At 42.5% G+C, this 27,853-nt stretch overlaps 1 protein-coding gene across 5 annotated transcripts in view; it reads right to left on the bottom strand.

Annotated features, from left to right (window-relative positions):
- The window catches only part of ATG10 (autophagy related 10), a 437,018-nt gene that overhangs the window by 279,656 nt on the left and 129,509 nt on the right, over positions 1–27,853 (bottom strand). The gene's annotated exons all lie outside the window — the stretch shown is intronic.

The raw sequence follows: 27,853 nt of genomic DNA, 5'->3' as shown, positions 1-27,853 counted from the left end.
TGTCCAGGTCTATGGTCGCTAGGTGCTTCCAGGGCAACTCCACTCCTAGGAGCCTCCAACACCGACCGTCCAAGACTTACAGCACACAGGCCAATCTGTAGTGTCCAGCCAGGACACATGGAAGTCTGTCCACAGTTGAAGTCTCCCAAACACTCACACCATGTGCTACACACACCTACTTTTCATAGGTGTAACCACACCCAGGTACCTGTCACATGGCCAGTCAGGTGAGCATGACATCACCACAGGTCCTACAACACAAAACCAACTTACGTGTTCAGACACGCCTCTTTGGGTGGGTTTGTAGGTGACTGAACCCACCCATCTCTCCAATCACCTGGAAGCCTTCCGAATGTAAACAAATCCCTCAGCAGTAGATCTGCTTGAGCAAAACATACCCAGGCTTCCATCACAGAGCCACCCACCTCTGCGATACATACCGCCCATTAATCACACTACCAGTCATTATTTCATCACAAGCATGCCTCCAAGTGCATCTTGAAGTGCACACACAGCGCCCCCTGGCTGCAACCTTGGTCACTGCACCACTATATATATATATATATATATATATATATATATATATATATATATATATATATATAATGAATCACACTCAGCAGTAGGTAGCGTTCACACAGGCAATGCACTTTGATCAAACAGTGCATTGTCCCAGCATACAACTCCAAGGGATTCAAAACAAAACAGAAGTTTCTGGGTACAAAGGTATCACAGCAAATGAACAGTTCATTCATCAGTGCACATATATGTCAATGCGGCCTCACCCACACAGATTTCAGTCCTCTCTATCTCTCTCAGCTTCTAGCTGAGACTGACAGCACCAGAGGTCTGTTCTACCTCCCAGATACAGCTCACATTTTGGCTGGTCACTCACCAGCTCCAACACACTGCACAGCATTCCCCAGCAGACGGACACAAAATGAATACAAGGCCTTGCTCTAGATATACTGTAGCTATGAAACAGATTAGAGCTAGGATTTCAACCCTGTCTTTCCTGGCTTTACTACACTATATGTAATATACAAAAACACACACACAGTACCATGGCCCAGTTGATCATTGTAAGACGCACCTAAGTTAAGTCTACTGATATGCATAAACTGAGGCATGGTACTGTGTATATATAAATGCCAGCAAGTTCTTCTATCTACTATATAATTGTCTACGGGTCACTTCCGTCTGTCTGTCTGTCGCGGATATTTATTGGTCGCGGCCTCTGTCTGTCATGGAAATCCAAATCGCTGATTGGTCGCGGCAAAACGCCCACGACCATTGCCACGACCAATCAGCGATGGCCATAGTCTGGCAGCGAAATGGCCGCTGCTTTACTGCCCTGCAGTCAGCGCTGAGCGCTCACACAGGATTAATGCCAGCGTTAATGGAGCGCGGTGTAACGCACTCCGGTAACGCAGCAATTAAGCCTGTGTGACCAACTTCTTACTATTGATGCTGAGTATGCAGCTGGGAAATCTACAATGTGACTGTGCAATATACAACGTGACTGTCCAATATACTACGTGGCTCTGCAATATACTACGTGCTCTGTGTTATATACTACGTAGCTGTGCAATATACTATGTGGCTGTGTCGGTTCTGTTATATACTACGTCAACTGTGCAATATACTACATGGCTCTGTTATATACTACATGGCTGTGCAATATACTACGTAGCTATGTAATATACTACGTGCCTCTACAATATACTATGTGGTTATGTTAGTAACAATAAATCCAGACTCATAGTGTGACCCTTACCAATTGCTTGGTCACTATGTTTACCTCCATATATCGCAATACAAAAATAGGAGAAGACCATGGAGTTTGTTTAAAAATCGTACAAAATTACTTTAATAACACATACCAAAAACAATATATACACTGAAAAGACTGACAGACAATGAAAAAATGATGTGTAGATGCCTAAAACATATACAGCGAGCCACATATCCATATAGTAGTATGACACATAGTATGCGGTAACAGGTGCGAGACACCACCCACCTTGCAACTCTATTGCAATAGACCTAATCCCTCCCGTTTAGGGTCCGTCAATATAATACACCATTTTGTAAACGGCAGAGGTAGGGAGATAAAGAGTAAGGGGAGAGGGAGGGAGGTAAAGATGTCTCCTCACCGCATGTAGCTACGCTGAACCAACGTCCCCGACGCGCGTTTCGCCACTTCTTAGTCCTGCTTTCTCAAGGGGAAGTGTGGTACAGTCTCCTTTGAGGACCTTAAGTATCCTAGGATACCGGTCATGTGCACGTCACATGACTCAAGCTTGTTCAACACTGCATAGTAGCGGCGCATGCGCTCGCCGTCACTGAAAGAACACCCGCCCCCCCGCCGCCCGGACCTGCCCAGATGCCAGCCGCGAGTGAGTACAAATATCTCCGTCGCGCCCGCACCAGGACTGTGCCGGACCGCAAGAGGCGGGTGCCTGTGACAGGCGCACGCATGCGCACCGCAGTGTGAAGCACACCTTACTTATAGCAAATACCAAAACCATTAACCAATATATAACAAATAATTCTTAAAATATATGACGATATCCAGAAATCCAGATCGCTCCACAGGGTGATGCCATATGCAGCTTGTTATCCCGGCTAATGCTTTCATGAAGTATCCAAAGTCCATAATATATATAGCCGTTAGAGTCCATATATGACACTGCAGCCCCGAAGGGAATCCTGATAATGGGATATATAGAGCCTATATATAGAACAAGAGAATTAAAATCAAACCACACAAACCGTTAAAAATACAAAACGGAGGGATTACTAAAGGGCCTTCCCAATATAAACCATTCGTATTACAAAAAAGGACCAAAATTGAGTGCGTCACTAAGCCCGGATGGCTTTATGGTGCCTAGTGTGACAATCCATTTTAATTCGCGTTGAGCGAGGAGTTTTTTAATGTCACCCCCTCTGATACCTGTGTGCACCACATCTATACCCCTCACCATAAAGTCCTTAGGGTTGCAATTGTGTACCAATCTAAAGTGCTTTGGGATCGTCTTAAGTGTTGTTACATCATCCACTGTTCTTGCCGCACTAATATCCCGTACGTGTTCCCTTACACGCACTCTCAATTCGCGTGACGTCAGTCCCACGTAAATTAGGGAACAGCTACATGTGGCATAGTAGATCACATTAGAGGTGTTACACGAGATGTATTTTCTTATCTGGTATTCCCTCTTACTGTCCACTGAGCAAAAAGATGTTGTACGGACCATATTAACACAAGCTACACAATGGCCACACTTAAAGGAACCTTTAGCTGGATGTGTAATACCAAATGGATTAGCACTTGGCGCCACGTAGTGGCTGGATACCAAAAGGTCTCTAAGATTTTTAGACCTACGAGGGGTCATTAGAGGCCTTTAACTAAGAAAAGGTCCCAGGGAGGGCTCGGCACTCAAAACATGCCAATATTTAGTTAAAATTGATCTCATACTCTCCCACTCATGATTATACACTGAAATAAAACGGATCATATCATCCTTTTGTTCACGTTTAGCATTGCCATGTATCAGCGAGTCCCGAGTTGTTGATTTGTCTCTCTTGTAACCATTTTTTATATACCTTTTGCTGTAACCTCTGTCCTTGAATCTTTGTCTCAAGTCCAGGGCCTGTGTTTCGAATCTCTGATTCGTCAAGCAGATCCGCCTCATCCTCAAGAACTGTCCAACGGGGACGGCCCTTATGGTAGCCTGACTATGTGCTGACTTCGCATGTATTAGTGCGTTAACAGATGTTGTTTTTCGAAAGACATCAGTCTGGATGGACAAAGTAGAGCCCACTTCCAGACTGATGTCCAAAAAGTCGATTTTGAGATAATCATATCTGTAAGTCAGCTTTATATTAAAATCATTCCTGTTGAGCTCCCCCATGAATTCATCCAGCTGCTGCACCATCCCCCGCCAAAAAAACAAAACATCATCTATATAACGCAGCCAGCACAGCACATGGTCGGCGGCCCCCGCCCCCCCGTCACCAAACACCAACCTCTCCCAGAAACCCAGAAAGAGGTTAGCGTACGCGGGGGCACAGGCCGCACCCATGGCTGCGCCGCGCTTCTGCTGATAGAACTGATCTTTAAACGTAAAAAAATTATGTGTGAGGACAAAGTGCAGCAGCTGGCTGATCAGCTCACACAAAGGGCCGTCCAGGTTGGAGGTCCCGAGGAAGAAGCGGACCGCACCCAAACCGTCTACATGATTTATACACGTATACAACGTCTCGACGTCTGCCGTCACCAGCAACGTCCCTTCCTCAACAAAGATGCCGTCAACCCTACACAGGAAGTCCGTTGTGTCTTTTACGTATGAGGGTAAGATTTCGACCAAAGGTTTCAAGTAATGATCTATAAATCTACAAATTGGATCACACAAACCATCAATCCCCGACACAATCGGACGTCCAGGTGGGTTGACGGCATCTTTGTGCACCTTTGGAAGCAAGTGCAGAGTAGGTATTTTTGGGAACCTCACTGTCAGACCGTCCAGGACTTGTTTGTTAATTATCCCTGAATCAAAGGCTCTCAACAGGATTTTTTGGAGCTCTGCCGAGAAAGACATCACCGGATTATATCTTAATTTATCATAAACATTGTTATCCCGTAATTGCCAGAAGGCTTCCCGTTCATATTTGACGGTTGGCCATACAACAATGTTCCCACCCTTGTCAGCCGCCTTAAATACCACATCGTCCATTGCCTGTAATTGACGTAAACTTTCTCTCTGTTTATGTGTGAGGTTATCGAAACGGCGATGTGTTGTTAATTTTTTCAAATCGTCTGATACCAATTTCGTAAATACCTCTACGGCTGGGCATAATGACAAAAGGGGGAAACGTGTTGATTTAGGCAAAATATCTCTTGGGAACGCACCTTCACGGGTCGGATTTTGTTGGATTTTGTTCGTCCCCATCCACCTCACCTCCTCCTCAAAACTGTTCCTTAACATACAATCCTCTGTCTCCAAACACAGACAGCCCCCTCATGCCCTCTCCTGCTCCCACCTGCTAACACTCTCTCTGCTCCTTCTCACTGCTGGTGATATCTCTCCAAATCCTGATCCTCCTCACCACATTCCCACAGTCATTTCTACCTCCCATCCACGCTCTATCACAACCTTCCGTAACCTCTCTAACCTTATACCCATTCACCCAGCCCCCGCTTCCCCAGTCCCACTAACAGGAGCTCTGTGGAACGCTCGCCCTGTCTGCAACAAGCTTTCCTACATCCATGATCTTTTTGTTACTACCAAACTTTCCTTCCTCGCCATCACCGAAACCTGGCTCACCCCTTCTGACACAACCTCTCCTGCTGCACTTTCGTATGGTGGCTTCCACCTTTCTCACACACCCCGCCCCAGCAGCAAACATGGCAGAGGAGTTGGTTTTCTCCTGTCAGATACCTGCTCCTTCACCCCAATCCCACTACCTCCCTCTGTTACCCTCCCTTCCTTTGAGGTGCACTCCGTGTGCATCTACTCACCCTCCAACCTCGAACTGACTGTCAGCTAACGCTCCCCAGGGCCAGCCACCACCTTCTTTGACCACTTCACCACCTGGCTACTTAATTTCTTTTCTGCGGACATCCCTACTATCATCTGGGCGACTTCAACATCCCCATTGACACTTCACGCTCAGCTGCCACTAAACTTCTATCTCTCAATTCATCCTTCGGCCTTACTCAATGGTCTTCTGCAGCCACCCACAAAGATGGCCACACACTGGACCTCTTCTTCACCCGCCTCTGCTCCCTATCTAACCTCTTCTAACTCACCTCTTCCTCTCTCTGACCACAACCTTCTCACATTCTCTTTCCTCTCCACTCCATGTCTATAATCCTCACCCCACAAACTTTCACACCCTCGCAAAAATCTTAAACACCTTGACCTACACTCATTCTCTGAATCCCTCCTCCCTCTCACAGATATAAGTTCCTTACACAATGCGGATGACGCTGCCGCTCTATATAACACCACAATAGCTGTAGCTTTGGAATCTGCTGCCCCATTTACACATACCAAAGCTCGCAAAATCAACAGACAGCCCTGGCACACCAGCCTGACCAAAGAACTCAGGCGAGCTTCCAGGGCTGCAGAGTGGGGATGGAAAAGATCCCACTCCAACGAGCACTTCATCGCTTTCAAACAGTCCGTCACTACTTTCAAGACCACACTCGCCACAGCTAAACAAACCTACTTCTCATCTCATCCCTGTCTCACAACCCTAAACAGTTATTCAACACCTTCAATTCTCTCCTCCGTCCCCCATCACCTCCTCCCTCCCCACCCATCTCAGCAGAAGACTTTGCCTCATTTAAGCAGAAGACAGTTTTGGTCAACAACCCCCAGAGCTCTTCCTCCCGACTTCCCAGCCCTCCACCTCCAAAACCAACTTCTCCACCATTACAGAAGATCGACTCAACACTCTACTCTCAAGATCACATCTCACCACCTGTGCACTTGACCCAATCCCATTACACTTCATCCCAAACCTCACCACAGTCTTCATCCCAACCCTAATCCATCTCTTCAACCTATCACCAACAACTGGTGTTTTCCACTCAAGCTTTAAACATGCCTCCATCACACCGATCCTCAAAAAGCCCTCTCTTGACCCATCCTCTGTATCTAGCTATCGCCCTATATCACTTCTCATTTATGACTCCAAGCTACTGGAACAACACGTCTACCTTGAACTATCCTCCCATCTCTCTTCTTGCTCCCTCTTCGACCGCTTACAATCTGGCTTCCGGTCACGACGTACAAAGCCATCCATAACCTGTCTCCTCCATACATCTGTGACCTCGTCTCCCGGTACTTACCTACACGCAACCTCCGATCCTCACAAGACCTCCTTCTCTACTCCTCTCTTATCTCCTCTTCCCCACAATCATATACAAGATTTCTCTTGTGTATCACCCCTACTCTGGGACCCTCTACCACAACACATCAGATTCTCGCCTACCATCGAAACCTTCAAAAAGACCCACCTCTTCCGACAAGCCTATAACCTGCAGTAACCACCGATCGACCAAACCGCTGCATGACCAGCTCTACCCTCGCCTACTGTATTCTCACCCATCCCTTGTAGATTGTGAGCCTTCGCGGGCAGGGTCCTCTCTCCTCCTGTACCAGTTATGACTTGTATTGTTTAAGATTATTGTACTTGTTTTTATTATGTATACCCCTCCTTACATGTAAAGCGCCATGGAATAAATGGCGCTATAACAATAAATAATAATAATAATAATAATAATAATGAGATAGGGCAACAAGGTGGCTTAGTGGTTAACACTGCATATTTGCAAGAAGATTGTATGTTCTTCCCGTACTTGCGTGGGTTTCCTTTGGGTTCCCCCCAAACTCCAAAAAAATACTGATAGGGAATTTAGATTGTGAGCCCCAATGGGAACATTGATAATAATGTATTGGTATTAAAGGTGCTATATAAGGGAGTAAAAAAAGTAATCTTTATAACAATATTTATTTTTATATAGCGCTAACATATTCCGCAGCGCTTTACAGACATTATCATTACTGTCCCCAATGGGGCTCACAATCTAAATTCCCTTTCAGTAGGTCTTTGGAATGTGGGAGGAAACCAGAGAACCCGGAGGAAACCCACGAAAGCACGGGGAGAACATACAAACTCCTTGTAGATGTTGTCCTTGGTGGGATTTGAACTCAGGACTCCAGAGCTGCAAGGCTGCAGTGCTAACCACTGAGCCATCGTGCTGCCCATAAGTAAATAAACAAATTCAGTTTCCAGTAATATTTTATAAGAGCTCAAATTTCGGCATTCACCTTGTTCTATATCACTGAAGATGTACGAAGCATATCATAGTTTTGGTAAAATATGAGCAAACTACATTAGCATTTCTTTTATCAATAAACATGTAAATCAAATGTTATATGCAAAAATATTATTTTACACAGATTAGCGATTCATATAGTAAGATAATATTTTCTGAAACAAAGGTCATAAAAAGCCACTGATGATAAAAAGTGCAAAATATCTTCATGACCGGAGCCAATATGTTCCAAAACAACCTAAGAAAATAATACAAATACAGCATGGTTTACAAGCCCACAAAATTTCTATACTGGCTAAATATATTGTTCTAAAGTTCTTTCTATTAAAGGGGTATTCTGTCTACAGTTTATAATAGAAAGGATGGAGGGCACCACCTAGAAAACATATATACCCTACAATTATAAAAGTCCTGAATCCCCCTCAACAAGTAAACAAAGACCATAGAACTAGTAGAGAAAAGACATGTTGTAAATGAGATCAACAGGGCTAAATGGTAGCAAAATATCAAAAATATTTTATTATATTAACAGTCTAATAAGCAAACAACACATTTAAAACCAATTAAAAGCACAAAAAATGCCCATAATGACGAGGGATACAGAGCATAGCCCACAGACAAAGATGTGATTTATAAATGTTGGCATCTGAGAGAGCTGAGAATAATGACAGGGCGCACCCAAGAAAAGGAGCGATCATGACAAATGCAATATCCAGAATACATGCATGTACATAACAATAAAATAACACTATAGCACCTGTCCCAGCTAACAAAAGGCAGATTAGGACCACATATAGAACCATATACACCCAAACAGAAAGCTACCAGCCTATGAGTGGTGAGGGTATAGCTACCCAAATACCATATCTTAAAGAGAGAGCCACTACAGGTTTGATAGAATGACCCAACCAATATAGGGAAAATCTCATGAGAAGAATCTCATATGTGTGTATACCAAAGGATGAAAGATGCTAACGGCTCGTTCAGGGTGGTAGCTAGTAGGTCATAAGTCCAGGTCGCAGGTCCAGTCCGTATCGTCGGTCAGGATACCAGTCAGGATGTCACAGAGAGTCTGTGGGGCTATGTAGCCCTACGGGTGTCGCTGCATGAAAGCAGCTTCATCAGGGGCGAGCATGTCCGCTTGTACCAAACTAAAATTAATATATAACTCACATAATACCAGGATTGATCTCAGCTGAGAATAGAGCCCCGGGTTTGGGACCGGAAATGATGACGGCGTTGTTGCCGGTATACTGCGCAGGCGCCAGAAGAACAGCTGACGTCACTGCTGTGGGCGGACCATGCAGCCAGGGATTGCCGTAATGAGAGGGGATCTTGTTAACCCGATGCATCGGGTCTGAACACAAAGAGGATGACGGCATTGTTACAAATAAGCTGCGCAGGCGCCAGAAAAGTACTGACGTCACTATTAAGGCGGATCGTGTGGCCGGAGGTTCCCATAGTAAAAGGAAACCATGGTAACACAATGCCAATACCAAAGAAAGTGAGGGCATGACACCCACCCTCGTCTTCAGCATACCCTGAAGAGCCCAACAGTATTATTGTTTACTATCATATTTACAGGTAAATAACCAATTACCACGTGAACATATAGCGATGTCGTACAAAATAAAGGCACATACGCAATGGGTATAGTAGCCTAGATAAAAGAAAGAGATCCTCACAAACCAAGCAGGGATATATATCCCAGAGGGGAAGTGTTTAATGCCACAAACAACCGGAATACCGGGTCTGGAACCAAAGTTGAAAGTAGCGTAGTTACCAAGGTGCTGCGCAACCGCCAGGAAAAACACTGACGCCACTGTTGTGGGCGGGTCATGAGACCAAGGATTCCCGTGATGAAAAGGAACCATGATGGACAGGTGCCGGCATTATAGACATTATACTGCGCAAGTGCCAATGTGGCGGCTCATTTTTTGGAGCAACATCAGGGGCTCCCTGTTGGTTTCAGGGTCATGGGCTTGGAGACCGTATCCACAAACATCAGGGGCGGAAACATCACGAATGTCCTCCTTCGTTGTGAGTCCAAATGGATCTACAGACTTCAGAGTTGCACTCCGAAGGCCCTAAATGAAGACTTGTTATTTACAGGATTTTATAAACAGTTGTGATTTCCCTGGATTCTGCACGACAATCCTGTTTTTCTGGGTTTGGTCTGGGTTTTTGATTGGACTGTCTTTTGGCACCTGAGTAGCATGGGAGATACTTATATATGATCATATATGTTTATATCTATACATATATATTGCATCACCATGTGTTGTTTGATGTGATCTGCATTTGCTCTTTGGTTTGCTGTATTCAGCAGACTAACGTTTGGGGCTCTCCATATCACCACTTGGATTCCAATCGCACCATGATCTACCGTGTTTTTTCAGTGTTGTATCTGTTATTTGGTCTCTTGGATAAAAGCATTTATTGTGCTTTTTTCCCATTTTTTATGTAGTGACTACTTCCTCCCTCAGTCATTCATTATTTCCGTAAGTCCGGTAGAAACAACACTAGGTCTAGTCCGAGTAAGTATTGATGAAAATGTTGGCCACAATGTCTTGGCTACAAAGGTCTCTCTTTTCTTTTTTGTTGTCACTAGGGATATTTCCACTAAGGAACCTCTGTATATAATGTGGTCATTTATTAATAATAAGTATTATTTCTGCGCATGTGCCTGCATTATGTGACACTGCTATACATCCATGCGGCAATCACTTTTTATTTTTTATTTTGTAAATATGGTGGTTAATAACAACCCTTGATTTCAACTTAGGGAGTACTGTAGTTTATTGGCGGCCGCCATTTTCTTGTTAACTATTTTTACCCCTTTTTTGGTATATTTGCACCATGTTACCTTAGTTTCTTTGGGAACTTCCGGCTGCACGATCCGCCTTCAACAGTGACGCCAGCTGTCTTTTTGGCACTTGCGCAGTATAATGTCTATAATGCCGGCACCTGTCCATCATGGTTCCTTTTCATCACGGGAATCCTTGGTCTCATGACCCGCCCACAACAGTGGCGTCAGTGTTTTTCCTGGCGGTTGTGCAGCGCCTTGATAACTACGCTACTTTCACCTTTGGTTCCAGACCCGGTATTCCGGTTGTTTGTGGCATTAAACACTTCCCCTCTGGGATATATACCCCTGCTTGGTTTGTGAGGATCTCTTTCTTTTATCTAGGCTACTATACCCATTGCGTATGTGCCTTTATTTTGTACGACATCGCTATATGTTCACGCGGTAATTGGTTATTTCTCTGTAAATATGATAGTAAACAATAATACTGTTGGGCTCTTCAGGGTATGCTGAAGACGAGGGTGGGTGTCATGCCCTCACTTTCTTTGGTATAACGGCATTGTGTTACCATGGTTTCCTTTTGCTATGGGAACCTCCGGCCACACGATCCGCCTTAATAGTGACGTCAGTACTTTTCTGGCGCCTGCGCAGCTTATTTGTAACAATGCCGTCATCCTCTTTGTGTTCAGACCCGATGCATCGGGTTAACAAGATCCCCTCTCATTACGGCAATCCCTGGCTGCATGGTCCGCCCACAGAAGTGACGTCAGCTGTTCTTCTGGCGCCTGCGCAGTATACCGGCAACAACGCCGTCATCATTTCCGGTCCCAAACCTGGGGCTCTATTCTCAGCTGAGATCAATCCTGGTATTATGTGAGTTATATATTAAGTTTAGTTTGGTACAAGCGGACATACTCGCCCCTGATGAAGCTGCTTTCATGCAGCGACACGCGTAGGGCTACATAGCCCTACAGACTCTCTGTGACATCCTGACTGGTATCCTGACCGATGATACGGACTGGACCTGCGACCTGGACTTATGACCTACTAGCTACCACCCTGAACGAGCCGTTAGCATCTTTCATCCTTTGGTATACACACATATGAGATTCTTCTCATGAGATTTTCCCTATATTGGTTGGGTCATTCTATCGAACCTGTAGTGGCTCTCTCTTTAAGATATGGTATTTGGGTAGCTATACCCTCACCACTCATAGGCTGGTAGCTTTCTGTTTGGGTGTATATGGTTCTATATGTGGTCCTAGTCTGCCTTTTGTTAGCTGGGACAGGTGCTATAGTGTTATTTTATTGTTATGTACATGCATGTATTCTGGATATTGCATTTGTCATGATCGCTCCTTTTCTTGGGTGCGCCCTGTCATTATTCTCAGCTCTTTCAGGTGCCAACATTTATAAATTACATCTTTGTCTGTGGGCTATGCTCTGTATCCCTCGTCATTTGGGGCATTTTTTGTGCTTTTAATTGGTTTTAAATGTGTTGTTTGCTTATTAGACTGTTAATATAATAAAATATTTTTGATATTTTGCTACCATTTAGTCCTGTTGATCTCCTTTACAACATGTCTTTTCTCTACTAGTTCTATGGTCTTTGTTTACTTGTTGAGGGGGATTCAGGACTTTTATAATTGTAGGGTATATATAATTTCTAGGTGGTGCCCTCCATCCTTTCTATTATAAAATGCTTTTTGGTTAGGGGCGTGTTGTACCCCTTTTTTTCAGGAGTGTGGCACACCAAAGTAATTGATTACGGTATTGGTTTGATATTGTGAGTATTTTCCCATTGCTCTCTCAGCTAGGGAAACTGCTTGGAGCAATAGGGCTTTGGGTTTGTTTGATAACGATACCAGCAGTCTCACGGCTGGTTCAGGGGGGGACTTGTCTTTTCAATCATTGTCTATCGATATTACCAACTTACACAAGTCCTTAACCAAGGTTTGATGGAATATTAGGAGTTTGGAGGAGTACAAAAAGGTGGGGATTATACCCCGTGGTCTACGGATATAGATATTTCCCTCCTGGGAGGTAACCTCCGACTTTCAAACTGTTTGGGAAGGAGGATTAGCTAAGTGCTCTATAATTTTGATTGAGATGTTAATTGAACATGACCAGGCACTTTTGAAAAAGATTAAGGAGGACATTAAAAACTGTGAAAGCAAATTGTGCAATTTTGATAAGAGCACCCTAGTCACCCCTTTTCAGGAGAAACTCAAACTGACGATAGACCAATTTGAGAAAGAGATCATTGCCAGGAAACGACATAAATTTCAAAGGGATAAAGTGGACTTTAATAGAGGGAAGGCCTACAAATGGGTGCACCATGGCAATAAACGCCAGCCACTAAGAGACCCTGGTAGGGTTAATGACATCACCCCGAGAAATGAACCTTCTTCGAGTGATTTTTTGTCCTCAGACCCCAGCGACGCCAAAGGCGCCGCAGGAGGGGTAGAAGAAAGAAACACAGGTGCCTACAGGAAGAATACACGCACACGGAGGAACTGGTCACCGACATTCAGGAGGGAGACCAGATACAACAAAAGACGGTAATCACCCGGAGGGAAAACATGGTGGATAAAGGTAATTTGCAGGTCATTAACCTCTCGTCTTACACCCTGTCTGACTTGGAACATCAAGTGTTGACCAAGGGCCTGTCATTTTCACCCATGAGCACCCTTGACAAGTTTACTCTTGTTAAAGATGTTTATTTGTTTTGTCGTCAGGTCACGTTCAAATTATTATATCATCAGCCAACTCTCATAGAATCATTCCCAGATAATGAAAAACAAGTCTTTTTGGATTTGCTGGATCTGTTACAAGAAAATGAACATGCGGAGACCAGGGGCCTGTTTCCTAGACGACTTCCTTCTCAAGCCACACCTTCCTTCTCTCTTTTCCCTGCAATTCAAATCTTCTTTGATAAGGTATGTAGGGATATCCATCACTTGAAACTGGATCCTAACAAACAGAATAATTTCAGTAGAGGGGAGAGAAAAGCTTTACACAATCTAAAAAATAATAAAGAATTTGTTGTCAGAGAAGCAGACAAAGGGGGGAATATAGTTCTGTGGCCCCATGAGCAGTACACAAAAGAGGTCTTGCGCCAACTGCATGATGGGAATTGTTATGTGTCTTTACCATCTGACCCTACGTCTTTTTTTAAGGACAAATTGGATGTTCTTGTACTTAAGGCACTTGATGGGCATGTTATAACAAAAAAGGAAGCGGATTTTCTGTCAACTCAGTCCCCTGTTGTTCCTATCTTTTATGCACTACCGAAAGTGCATAAATCTGTTGAAGAGCCACCAGGTAGGCCAATTGTGTCAGGGATTGGTAGCATCTTTGAACGCCCGTGCATATATGTGGACCACTTTTTGCAACCTTTTGTCCTTGCTTTAAGATCTTATACCAGGGATTCAACACACTTGATGCAAGTTTTGGAAAATCGGGAGCTACCGCAAGACACCTACCTGGTGTGTTTGGACGTTGAAGCTCTGTACACAAGCATATCACACAATCTAGGTATGCTAGCTGTTAAATATTTTTTGGACAAACAGGTCAAAACAGACAGAGCACATGATAATTTTCTTCTTGAACTGCTATTTTTCATCTTGGATAAGAACTACTTTGTTTTTGACAGAAAATATTATAGACAGATTTCGGGCACCGCTATGGGTGCCCGTTGCGCACCATCCTATGCGAATTTGTTTTTAGGATGGTGGGAGGAGACATTAGTCTATAGCTCGATAGCCATTGCCAAGGGAGTTCTAATTTGGCAAAGGTATATAGACGATGTCCTCTTCCTGTGGACAGGCTCGATGGTAGACTGTAGGAATTTTGTGGAAGATCTGAATAGAAATTCCCTTAATGTGAAACTAACTTCTGTCATTTCAGCAAATTCGGTGGACTTCCTTGACATCAAATTATCCATTGAGAATTCCAGGATTGTCTGCAATCTTTTTCGGAAAGCAACCGCAACAAACAGCTTATTACACTATGGGAGTTTTCATCCGCAACATTTAAAAAGAGGCATCCCAAAGGGACAATTCCTTCGTCTCAGGAGGAATTGTAGCACTAATTCTGATTTTCATGGACAAGCAAAGGATTTGACAAAGCGGTTTAAGCACAGAGGCTACCCACAGGGAGTGATCTCTAAAGCCTTCCAATATGCCCGTGGCCAGGATAGATCTAGCCTTCTGGAGAAAAAGGTACGTGAACCTCTCCGTACGGTACCCTTGATTACCACATTTAATAATCAGTGGTCTGATATTAGAGGAATCTTATCAAGGAATTGGGACATCCTCAAGAGCGACAAGAAGATTATCCCTTTCATCTCTGAGACCCCTAACCTGGTGGCCAGGAGGGCAAAAAATCTAAAAGATGACTTATGTCATAGCCATTACCAGAGGCCCTCCGGCAGGTTGAATCGGGGCATTAGGGTCTTCGGTTCCTATCCTTGTGGCAATTGCAATATATGTCAATACACAATAGCTAGTGATGGTTATTCTGTCTCTTGCTTGCCTTTTCAGATACACCCTAGGGAGTACTTCAATTGCCGCTCACGTAATCTGGTATATGCCATCTTCTGTGGATGTCCCAAGATATATGTAGGCCAGACATCGCAAGAACTTAGAAGAAGGATACAGCAACATCTGTCCAATATCGCTACTGCCTCAAGAGATCAAAAAAGGAATAAAACTTTGTCTTCTGTGGCGGCTCATTTTTTGGAGCAACATCAGGGGCTCCCTGTTGGTTTCAGGGTCATGGGCTTGGAGACCGTATCCACAAACATCAGGGGCGGAAACATCACGAATGCCCTCCTTCGTTGTGAGTCCAAATGGATCTACAGACTTCAGAGTTGCACTCCGAAGGCCCTAAATGAAGACTTGTTATTTACAGGATTTTATAAACAGTTGTGATTTCCCTGGATTCTGCACGACAATCCTGTTTTTCTGGGTTTGGTCTGGGTTTTTGATTGGACTGTCTTTTGGCACCTGAGTAGCATGGGAGATACTTATATATGATCATACATGTTTATATCTATACATATATATTGCATCACCATGTGTTGTTTGATGTGATCTGCATTTGCTCTTTGGTTTGCTGTATTCAGCAGACTAACGTTTGGGGCTCTCCACATCACCACTTGGATTCCAATCGCACCATGATCTACCGTGTTTTTTCAGTGTTGTATCTGTTATTTGGTCTCTTGGATAAAAGCATTTATTGTGCTATTTTCCCATTTTTTATGTAGTGACTACTTCCTCCCTCAGTCATTCATTATTTCTGTAAGTCCGGTACTTATAAACAATACTAGGTCTAGTCCGAGTAAGTATTGATGAAAATGTTGGCCACTATGTCTTGGCTACCAAGGTCTCTCTTTTCTTTTTTGTTGTCACTAGGGATATTTCCGCTAAGGAACCTCTGTATATAATGTGGTCATTTATTAATAATAAGTATTATTTCTGCGCATGTGCCTGCATTATGTGACACTGCTATACATCCATGCGGCAATCGCTTTTTATTTTTTCTTTTGTAAATATGGTGGTTAATAACAACCTTTGATTTCAACTTAGGGAGTACTGTAGTTTATTGGCGGCCGCCATTTTCTTGTTAACTATTTTTACCCCTTTTTTGGTATATTTGCACCATGTTACCTTAGTTTCTTTGGGAACTTCCGGCTGCACGATCCGCCTTCAACAGTGACGCCAGCTGTCTTTTTGGCACTTGCGCAGTATAATGTCTATAATGCCGGCACCTGTCCATCATGGTTCCTTTTCATCACGGGAATCCTTGGTCTCATGACCCGCCCACAACAGTGGCGTCAGTGTTTTTCCTGGCGGTTGTGCAGCGCCTTGATAACTACGCTACTTTCACCTTTGGTTCCAGACCCGGTATTCCGGTTGTTTGTGGTATTAAACACTTCCCCTCTGGGATATATATCCCTGCTTGGTTTGTGAGGATCTCTTTCTTTTATCTAGGCTACTATACCCATTGCGTATGTGCCTTTATTTTGTACGACATCGCTATATGTTCACGCGGTAATTGGTTATTTTCCTGTAAATATGATAGTAAACAATAATACTGTTGGGCTCTTCAGGGTATGCTGAAGACGAGGGTGGGTGTCATGCCCTCACTTTCTTTGGTATTGGCATTGTGTTACCATGGTTTCCTTTTACTATGGGAACCTCCGGCCACACGATCCGCCTTAATAGTGACGTCAGTACTTTTCTGGCGCCTGCGCAGCTTATTTGTAACAATGCCGTCATCCTCTTTGTGTTCAGACCCGATGCATCGGGTTAACAAGATCCCCTCTCATTACGGCAATCCCTGGCTGCATGGTCCGCCCACAGAAGTGACGTCAGCTGTTCTTCTGGCGCCTGCGCAGTATACCGGCAACAACGCCGTCATCATTTCTGGTCCCAGACCCGGGGCTCTATTCTCAGCTGAGATCAATCCTGGTATTATGTGAGTTATATATTAAGTTTAGTTTGGTACAAGCGGACATGCTCGCCCCTGATGAAGCTGCTTTCATGCAGCGACATGCGTAGGGCTACATAGCCCCACAGACTCTCTGTGACATCCTGACTGGCATCCTGACCGACGATACGGACTGGACCTGCGACCTGGACTTATGACCTACTAGCTACCACCCTGAACGAGCCGTTAGCATCTTTCATCCTTTGGTATACACACACATGAGATTCTTCTCATGAGATTTTCCCTATATTGGTTGGGTCATTCTATCAAACCTGTAGTGGCTCTCTCTTTAAGATATGGTATTTGGGTAGCTATACCCTCACCACTCATAGGCTGGTAGCTTTCTGTTTGGGTGTATATGGTTCTATATGTGGTCCTAGTCTGCCTTTTGTTAGCTGGGACAGGTGCTATAGTGTTATTTTATTGTTATGTACATGCATGTATTCTGGATATTGCATTTGTCATGATCGCTCCTTTTCTTGGGTGCGCCCTGTCATTATTCTCAGCTCTCTCAGGTGCCAACATTTATAAACTACATCTTTGTCTGTGGGCTATGCTCTGTATCCCTCGTCATTTGGGGCATTTTTTGTGCTTTTAATTGGTTTTAAATGTGTTGTTTGCTTATTAGACTGTTAATATAATAAAATATTTTTGATATTTTGCTACCATTTAGTCCTGTTGATCTCCTTTACAACATGTCTTTTCTCTACTAGTTCTATGGTCTTTGTTTACTTGTTGAGGGGGATTCAGGACTTTTATAATTGTAGGGTATATATAAACCATTTAGTCCTGTTGATCTCCTTTACAACATGTCTTTTCTCTACTAGTTCTATGTATTCTGTCTACAGATTACGTACATTTTCCGTAGATGCGGATTCCACCGACCCCGATTCATAATCCAAAGAGTACATGACAATACAGTGAACAAAAAGGCTATCATTTTATCAAGCCAAGGATTTTCTGAAACAGCGTCTCAGCTCCATAGTATCTACAGTATATAAGTCATCTATTTGAGAGAATCATCTCCAGAAGACAATTTTTAATGCAAATCAGGGAGCAGAGTACATAATGTTACTCACATGTGCGGGCTCAGGTGTGAGGCCTTGTTTCCTTCTCCTGTGGCCCATTCACTTTGTACTAGTCCTTGCCGAGTTACTGTGTTAACTTGACTAAAGCCCAATACCATCACCCAAGGTCTGCTTAGGCAGCAATGCGCTGTCTGCCTAGGCAGCATCAATAGTAAAAAGATCTAATGTTAAAAATAAAAAAAGGGTTATTCTCACCATCCGACGACCCCCGATCTCCTCTGCGGTGCACGCGGCGGCTTCCGTTCCCAGGGATGCTTTGCGCGAAGGACTTTTGTGACGTCACGGTCGCGTGACCGCGACATCATCCCAGGTCCTTCGTGCAATGCATCCCTGGGAACAGAAGCCGCCACGTGCACCGCTGAGAGGCGGGAGGACTCTGCGAGCCATCGGAAAGTAAGTATATCCCTATTTTTTAATTTACTTCTTTTTATTTTTTAACAGGGATATGGAGTCTCCTCTTCTCCACCCTGGGTACCAACCACACATGATCCGCTTACTTCCCGCATGGTGGGCATAGCCACATGTGGGAAGTAAGCTGATCAATGCATTCCTATGTGTGCGGAATCACCGCAATTCCGCAAAATTACTGAACATGCTGCGTTTTGTTCCAGAATGCGTTTCTGCTCCGGAAAAAAACGCAGCATGTGCACAAAAAATGCGGAATGCATTCTAATAATAGGATGCTCAATTTTTTAGCGGTTTTATAGCGGAAAACAACCGAAAAAAACGCGAAAAATCCTGAACACGTCCACACAGCCATAAGATGGACTTTTCAAACTATTCCCATAATGATATTTTACAGAAAGCAAACGGCATGCTAATAATAACATCTCATAGACAGCAATACAAGCTAGTCTGGCGCATTAAGATGCAGTGAGATGGATATCTGTCCTGTCATTGTGAAGCATTTTTACACTTTCAGACCAAAAATTTCATGTTTTTTAGCTTCTAACTGGCTAGTTCAGACAATATTTGCGGCTAGGACTGGTCAAGTCATCGTTGCCATGGCAGCCAGACTTCTAGGGCCTTATTGCAAAATGTTTAAGCAGAAAATGACATATAACTAAAAATCTAATTTTTAGTGTAATAAGTATTATTTATTTCACTATCGCTGACGTACTATGCAATACAATAATTTGATATGCTACAAAAATCACATTTGTCAAACAACCAATGCCTGATAATCTACTGATAATCCAATGATTGTTTACAAGACAGAAGCAATTAAATAGGAGCTGAACTTTCAATAAACATTGAATTTATCATTAGTGTACACCAATATAAGAAACTTTGTAATATATCTTATCAGAGAATTCTGCTTCTTTATTCACTTATCAGCCACTACTTCCATTTCCCCACCTGATCGCATATCATTCACTCTGAAAAAACAGTCAGATTACAGAGCATCTTGAAGTTTATGGAGAGGGGAGTGAAAAAAAAAAGAAGAGAAGCAGAGCCAGAGGTAAGCCCAGAGGCAATTAAAGTATATTAGCTTATTCCAGTGCTGGATTCACATCTACACCGATTAGTAGTGCTCCATTTCTCTGCTGCTTTTGTCTTTCCACTACCTATGGAAAGAAGAATAGGAATCCCTCTGTGTGTGCAGTGTATGGGAGACATCATCAGAGTCAATTACACACTACAGATAGGGATTGCAGAGGTGAAAACAAGTGAAAAAGCGGGATAAACGTTACATAATGGTCAGAAATAGTGTTAATTCTGTGTACACAAGACAGTTTAATCTGAAAAGTTACTTGAAAATACAGTTATCATATAAAAACTGCTAGACTGGCATTTTTATGACTGTTATGGTAAAAACATATGTTATGTTGGTAAAATATTTGAAGGGTTTCTGAGGGATGTTATTCTGGATTATCTCAATGAGAATAACTGTTTAACTCCATATCAGCATGGGTTTATGAGAAATCGCTCCTGTCAAACCAATCTAATCAGTTTTTATGAAGAGGTAAGCTATAGGCTGGACCACTGTGAGTCATTGGACATGGTATATCTCGATTTTTCCAAAGCATTTGATACCGTGCCGCACAAGAGGTTTGTACACAAAATGAGAATGCTTGGTCTGGGGAAAAATGTGTGTAAATGGGTTAGTAACTGGCTCAGTGATAGAAAGCAGAGGGTGGTTATAAATGGTATAGTCTCTAACTTGGTCGCTGTGACCAGTGGGGTACCACAGGGGTCAGTATTGGGACCTGTTCTCTTCAACATATTCATTAATGATCTGGTAGAAGGTTTACACAGTAAAATATCGATATTTGCAGATGATACAAAACTATGTAAAGCAGTTAATACAAGAGAAGATAGTATTCTGCTTCAAATGGATCTGGATAAGTTGGAAACTTGGGCTGAAAGGTGGCAGATGAGGTTTAACAATGATAAATGTAAGGTTATACACATGGGAAGAAGGAATCAATATCACCATTACACACTGAACGGGAAACCACTGGGTAAATCTGACAGGGAGAAGGACTTGGGGATCCTAGTTAATGATAAACTTACCTGGAGCAGCCAGTGCCAGGCAGCAGCTGCCAAGGCAAACAGGATCATGGGGTGCATTAAAAGAGGTCTGGATACACATGATGAGAGCATTATACTGCCTCTGTACAAATCCCTAGTTAGACCGCACATGGAGTACTGTGTCCAGTTTTGAGCACCGGTGCTCAGGAAGGATATAATGGAACTAGAGAGAGTACAAAGGAGGGCAACAAAATTAATAAAGGGGATGGGAGAACTACAATACCCAGATAGATTAGCGAAATTAGGATTATTTAGTCTAGAAAAAAGACGACTGAGGGGCGATCTAATAACCATGTATAAGTATATAAGGTGACAATACAAATATCTCACAGAGGATCTGTTTATACCAAGGAAGGTGACGGGCACAAGGGGGCATTCTTTGCGTCTGGAGGAGAGAAGGTTTTTCCACCAACATAGAAGAGGATTCTTTACTGTTAGGGCAGTGAGAATCTGGAATTGCTTGCCTGAGGAGGTTGTGATGGCGCACTCAGTCGAGGGGTTCAAGAGAGGCCTGGATGTATTCCTGGAGCAGAATAATATTGTATCATACAATTATTAGGTTCTGTAGAAGGACGTAGATCTGGGGATTTATTATGATGGAATATAGGCTGAACTGGATGGACAAATGTCTTTTTTCGGCCTTACTAACTATGTTACTATGTTACTATGGTTAGAGTTCTTTTGAGCCTTACAATAATTTCAAACTCCTTTAGGTTCCATGACTTTCTAGAGCGAGGGCTTTAGTGCAAATGGTAACTGACAATATGGTCTGAATGACCCATTCTCAAATTGAACCTGCTACAAAAACAAACTTGGGATTTAGGGGGTATTATTTTCTTAGACTTTTATGGTACACCAAAAGTATATTCCTTAAATATCTAAAAGTGGCGAGTTCCATTTTTTAGGATTCCCATCTATCAAGAGGATAGTTTCCTTCCTCCTCTATTCGCTATTCAAAGAAATAGACCAACTTTCCGGATCTCTACATTCTAGATTCAGTGAGTCATTGAAACAGCTGAATGTATACTTTCTCCGATAAACTACAATGAAAGTAAATAGATGCACTCATGCATGACTTCTACACCACACCAACTCATTTCTGTGCTACTCAGGAGTCTGTACTACTACTGTACCCAAAATGCCAAAATATGGGGGTCCTATAGATGGCCACACAGTGCACCATTAACAGTTACTTATGTTACTCATCACTCCTCTGCTTGTTGACATGCAAAATTCATGGGAGTAAACACTGGCAAACATACAAATGCTTCTCACAAAATTAGAAAATCATCAAAAAGTTAATTTATTTCAGTTCTTCAATAGAAAAAATGAAACTCATATTATATAGTCATTACACAGTGACCTTTCAAGTGTTTATTTCTGTTAATGTTGATGATTATGGCTGACAGCCAATGAAAACTCAAAAGTCATAACACCAGCTGTGTTTTATCAAGACCTAAGTCAGCACAGCAGTCTACCAGGAAATTTTAGAGCACTTCATGTCTCCATCTGCCGACAAGCTTTTTGGAGCTGGAAATTTCATTCTCCAGCAGGACTTGGCACCTGTCCACACTGCCAAAAGTACCAATACCTGGTTTAAAAACAACAGTATCACTGTGCTTGATTGGCCAGCAAACTCGCCTGACCTTGACCCCATAGAGAATCTATGGGGTATTGTCAAGAGGAAGATGAGAGACACAAGAGTCAACAATGTAGAAGAGCTGAAGGCTGCTATCAAAGCAACCTGGGCTTTCATAACATCTCAGCAGTGCTACAGACTGATCACCTCCATGCCACGCTGCATTGATGCAGTAATTTATGCAAAAGGACCCCCGACCAAGTACTGAGTGAATTTACTGAATATACATTTCAGTAAGCCAACATTTCGGATTAAAAAAAAAAATTTCAAGCTGGTATTATAAAGTATTCTAATTTACTGAGATAATGACTTTTGGGTTTTCAATGGCTGTAAGCCATAATCATCAACATTAACAGAAATAAAAGCTTGAAATAGATCACTCTGTTTGTAACGACTCTATATAATATATGAGTTTCACTTTTTTTTATTGAAGAACTGAAATAAATTATCTTTTTGATGATATTCTAATTTTGTGAGAAGCACCTGTATCTGTGACCAGATGGGGGGGATCGCATGTTGGATGCGGCCACTAGTCCTCAGGTTGTGTACTACAAGATTTTTGAACACTATATTGCTTTAGGGCCAACATATTGCAATATATCTTTCCAAGGAACAGAGCCTGAATAGCCACCAAATTAAATTCGGCAAGCCTGCAGTAATTCCAGTAGTATTGCTCCCCTTCATTGACCATTAGTAATATGTGTTCCGTGTGTGTAATAGAATACTTGACCATCACATTCTTCTGCCGTTTTCAGCGCTACTCCGCTCCTATCCAGCATCATCTGACCACAACTGTGACCAGCAGACTCACTTCTGTTTCGGCAGGAAGTTACATTGAAGAAGTCTATAAGACTCAGAACAGGGCTCTAACGGGCTTACATTAGGAAAGGAACTAATTGTCCGCAATGTGATGTGCCAAGAAATTTCTGCAGTCGCATGATGCAGGATAGAACCAGAGCGGCGCTGCAAAAGGCAAAAGACAGCTATGGGTAAGTGTTATAAAACCTAAGCAACGTAACATATCACTGACGGCTGACGAAGGCAGCAGTAACAAGAAACTTCTGGAGTGCTCAATTAAAGGAATTTGGCCAGGAAATAAATTACATAAAATCATAAAAGAACCATTACTTAAGTGATAAAGCCCCTGCCGCCCCAGTGCACTGGTTTTTATGCCACTCACTTACTAGACCCCAGTTTTTGCACTTGCACATATGTAATCTTACTTTAGTAACATGGTCTCACCACGTCTTACAGAGCAGGAGCCATTCTCTGCAGCAGATACCTGCTTTGACAGAGGGGCGCACAAGCAGGGATGTCACTCAAACATGTCTATACCCAATCATACCATTAGTAATGGTAGCACTTTAGTAATAGGAATGTATAAGAACACTGCTGAACCTTTCCTATAACAAAAGTGTGCTAATAAGAAATGTGAAGAGCGCAAATTGTAGTCATTTCAGATATGTAACCATGGAGACATGGAAAATAACACCCGAAATCGACTGCGGGAACACAAAGTCTATGGCTGATGCTCACCACTCACATTAGAAAACTCACTGAAACAGAAAAAAAGCTGCTTGTAAAGAGGGATGATAATGTGAGATTTTATAGCCCAATTTTCACATATCCATTGTCATTATACACAAGTTACGTAGATCAGCCTATATTGTCCCCTTTATACTGATGGATCTCGAAACAAAACATGAACAATTCCGGTTCCCTTCCTGGACCTCTTTTGGGTGTGAGGAGAGGATGAAGTGTGGCGGTTTTTGGCTGCTCTGGGCCTTTTCAAAACCTAGCCCTAAGAGGGCCTTGTTTTTTTTTCGCAAAACAAGATATACTTTTGAAACACATCATCCATTTTATCAAGTGATACTGAAAAGCGGGGGAAAAAAGCGCAATTCCACAATTGTATTCTTAGGGGTTTATTATCAAAGCCTTCAATACACAGTAAAAATGACCTGCTAATATGATTCTCCATGTTAGTATGGTTAAGTGATACCAACACGTCTTTTTTTGTTGTTGTTTTTTTAAATGGTGAAAAAAAAATGTGGAAAATTCTAAAACAATTTTTTTTTTTTGCAATTTTCCAGGACCTGTAACATTTTCAGTCAATGGATCTGCGTGAGGCATTTTTGTTTTGCGCCATGAGACATTTAAATATGATATCAATTTGGGGTAGGTATGATGTTTTGATCGCCTCTTATTGCATTTTTAGCAGGTTTGCCACTGCAAAAAAATCGTAATTCTGTCATTTCAATTTTCTATTTTGATAGACAGGACTTTTATGGACATGGAGATACCACATATATGTATTTTTTAAATTTTCATTTTATTTCTTTATTATTAATTAGGAAAAAAAAAGATAGCTGTAACTGGCTATCATAGAAGTACCAACACAACTAATAACTAGGGCAGGATAAAATCATTTACGCAGTGTTAATTGTCATTGTTCGTACGTTGGACATGAAGTATATTGCTATTACGAGTTAGTATGTTGTTTATTACCATAAAATCGCTGTATGTAAATGGTGCTTTATAACGATGCACTGCTCCTTAGTCGTTGTGTAAGCCCCCTCTACATAAAATGTTTAAGAGGCGCAGTCACATTTGCAAAATATATATGAATGGGACCAGCGTTGTGGTAGGATTAAAAAGGGACTAGCAGTGATCACATTCCATGCAAACAAAAGACCATCCCTGATGAAGGAAAACGTGTTGGCTGAATTTTGGTCCTCTCAACATCTGATACCAGATGGTACCACGTGACTGTCCTACGTCACGAAGGTCTTGTCTATGCTTAACAATCTCTTGCTAACCACCGGAAGAGCAGCATGGAGCGTCTGTCATTGGCTGGCACAATGCTCCGAAATTCCATTTTGATTGAGCGGTCTCTGTCAGGAGTACCCACCAGTCAGAATTATCGGGTATTGAACCGCAAGGTCCCCCACAACATCTGGCGCTACAAGAGGAAAGAAAGGGAATAGACATCACGAGGTAAAGCTCTCTTCTGTTATTTCAGTGTATCATATATTACTTTGGCTATGGACACGGACTATGATCACTGTTGGCGCCTTTTTAATCCAGCGCAACGCTGGTCCCAATCATATATACTCTACAAATGTGACTGTCCCTCTTAAAGCACTTTATGTAGAGAGGGCTTACAGAGCGACTAAGGAGGAGGGCGACTGAACTCCTGACACACATTGTTTTATAGCACAGTTTACATACAGCGATTTTATGGTAATAAACATCATACTACCTAGTAATAGGAATATACTTCATGTCCAACATACATGACTAATACCACCTTTTAAATGCTTTTATCCTGCCCTAATTATTATATACCTTATTCGAACATGACTGTAATATGAATTGCCTGAACCCTAAGGCAGGGGTCACACTTCCGAGTGCAATGCAAGAAACTCGTGCGAGTCTCTCGCATCAATAACCGGCACTGCCGTCGGCACTCGGAAGCGGAGCGTTCAGCAGCATAGAAATACATGTAGCCGCACGCTCCAGTCCCGAGTGCTGGTGGCAGTGCCGAGTAGTGATGCGAGAGACTCGCATGAGTTTCTCGCATTGCACTCGCAAGTGTGACCCCGTCCTAATAGGCTATCTATTGCTACTTAAGTATCTAAATACCCCATAAACAACACTGATAAATATAAACGTACCCATCCCAACCCCCAAAAATTTAAATGTGCACCACTCTTTGCCCAAAAAATAAATCCTTTCCACCAAATTTTGTATGCCTATCACCAAAGCGCTAAACTTTATGTCTAGACAGAATTGCTTTGCAAAAGAGAAAAATATCTTACACTCCCTGACAGAAGTTATGTCGCTTATCCATGTTATGTAAATAAAAGCCTATAACCTGACGTTAAATTTATCCATTTGTTGTATAAATTATTCTTTTGAAAGATGAATAAATTGTCATCAATGCAGAAATATTAATCAGTTAATGGACACTGAATGGTCAGATTTTGGAAAGACAAAAGTTTTGTCGCCTGGTCATATAATGCACCCAATCCTAGTTTACATCGTCACCTGTGCTCAGTAAATGATCGGTTAATTAGTGTGTGTGTATATAAAGAAACCCAGCACCCCAGACCTTCACTTGAACTGCAACTTGAGCTCTGACAACATGCCTTTAATGTGTCTCAGCGTCAAGTACAAATAATTAAAAAAAGATTTGAAGAGACTGGAGATGTGTTTGACAAGCCCAGGTCCGGCAGACCCCGCAAGACAACTGCTCAGGAGGAATGTTTGTTGGTTAGAAAATCCAAAGCAAGCCCCTCTTCCACTGCAGCCGAGCTCCAACAGGCCTGGTCACCTCAAGTCCCTGTGTCAACTAGAACAGTTTGTAGAATTCTGTCTTGAAATGGCCTCCATGGTCAAATCAGTGCCCAGAAGCCAGCACTAAACAAAAGGCAAATAAAAAACCGTGTGGCATTTGCAAAGTCCCACAGCCCGCTAAATAGATGGACGCTGCAAAAGTGGCAGAAGGTGGATTTCTCTGATGAATCTTCAGTAGAATTACACCACAGCCGCCGCAAATACTGCAGGAGACATACTGGAGCCCGTATGGATCCACAATACATGCAGAAAACTGTTAAATTTGGTGGTGGAAAGATCATGGTCTGGGGTTACATTCAGTATGGGGTTGTGCGAAACATTTGCAAGGTGGAAGGCAAAATCAATAGCCTAAAATATCAAGAAGTATTCGCTACCTCTTATATTCCAAATTATAAAAGGGGTCAAATTCTGCAGCAGGATGGTGCTCCATCTCATACATCCTTCTCTACAACAAAGTTCCTCCATGCAGAAAAGATCAAGGTGCTCAAAGACTGGGCAGCCCAGTCACCAGGCATGAACATCATTGAGCATGTTTGGGGTAGGATGAAAGAGGATGCTTGGAAGATAAAACCAAAGAATCTAGATGAACTCTGGGAGGCATGTAAGACTGCATTATTTTCTATTCCTGATGAGATCATTAACCAATTGTATGAATCATTGTTGAACCGCATGGATGCAGTCCTTCAAGCTCATGGAAGTCACACAAAATATTAAATATGACTCTAATTGCACCACAACTTCATTCACCAATGTTATGCAACATATATTTGTATTTTAAGTTAATTATTTGTTTGAATATAACATTACTTTCTGTGGGCGACAAAACTTTTGTCTTGCCAAAATCTGACCATTCTGTGTCCATTAACTGGTCAATATGTCTGCATTGATGCCAGTTTATTTTCTTAACCTAAACCACATTTTGGAGGGTTTCAGCTTTCAAAAGAATAATTTAAACAACCAATGGATGAATTTAACGTCAGGTTATAAGCTTTTATTTACATAAATGTATAAGTGACATAACTTCTGTCAGGGAGTGTAGGACATTAAAAATCATTTTTGGAATGTGATATGAACACAAAGAC

Source organism: Ranitomeya imitator, chromosome 1 (genome assembly GCF_032444005.1).
Source record: "Ranitomeya imitator isolate aRanImi1 chromosome 1, aRanImi1.pri, whole genome shotgun sequence".
Classification (NCBI taxonomy): Eukaryota; Metazoa; Chordata; class Amphibia; order Anura; family Dendrobatidae; genus Ranitomeya; species Ranitomeya imitator.
The sequence above is the reverse complement of the archived record's forward strand: the minus strand, read 5'-3'. Positions and strand labels throughout refer to the sequence as shown.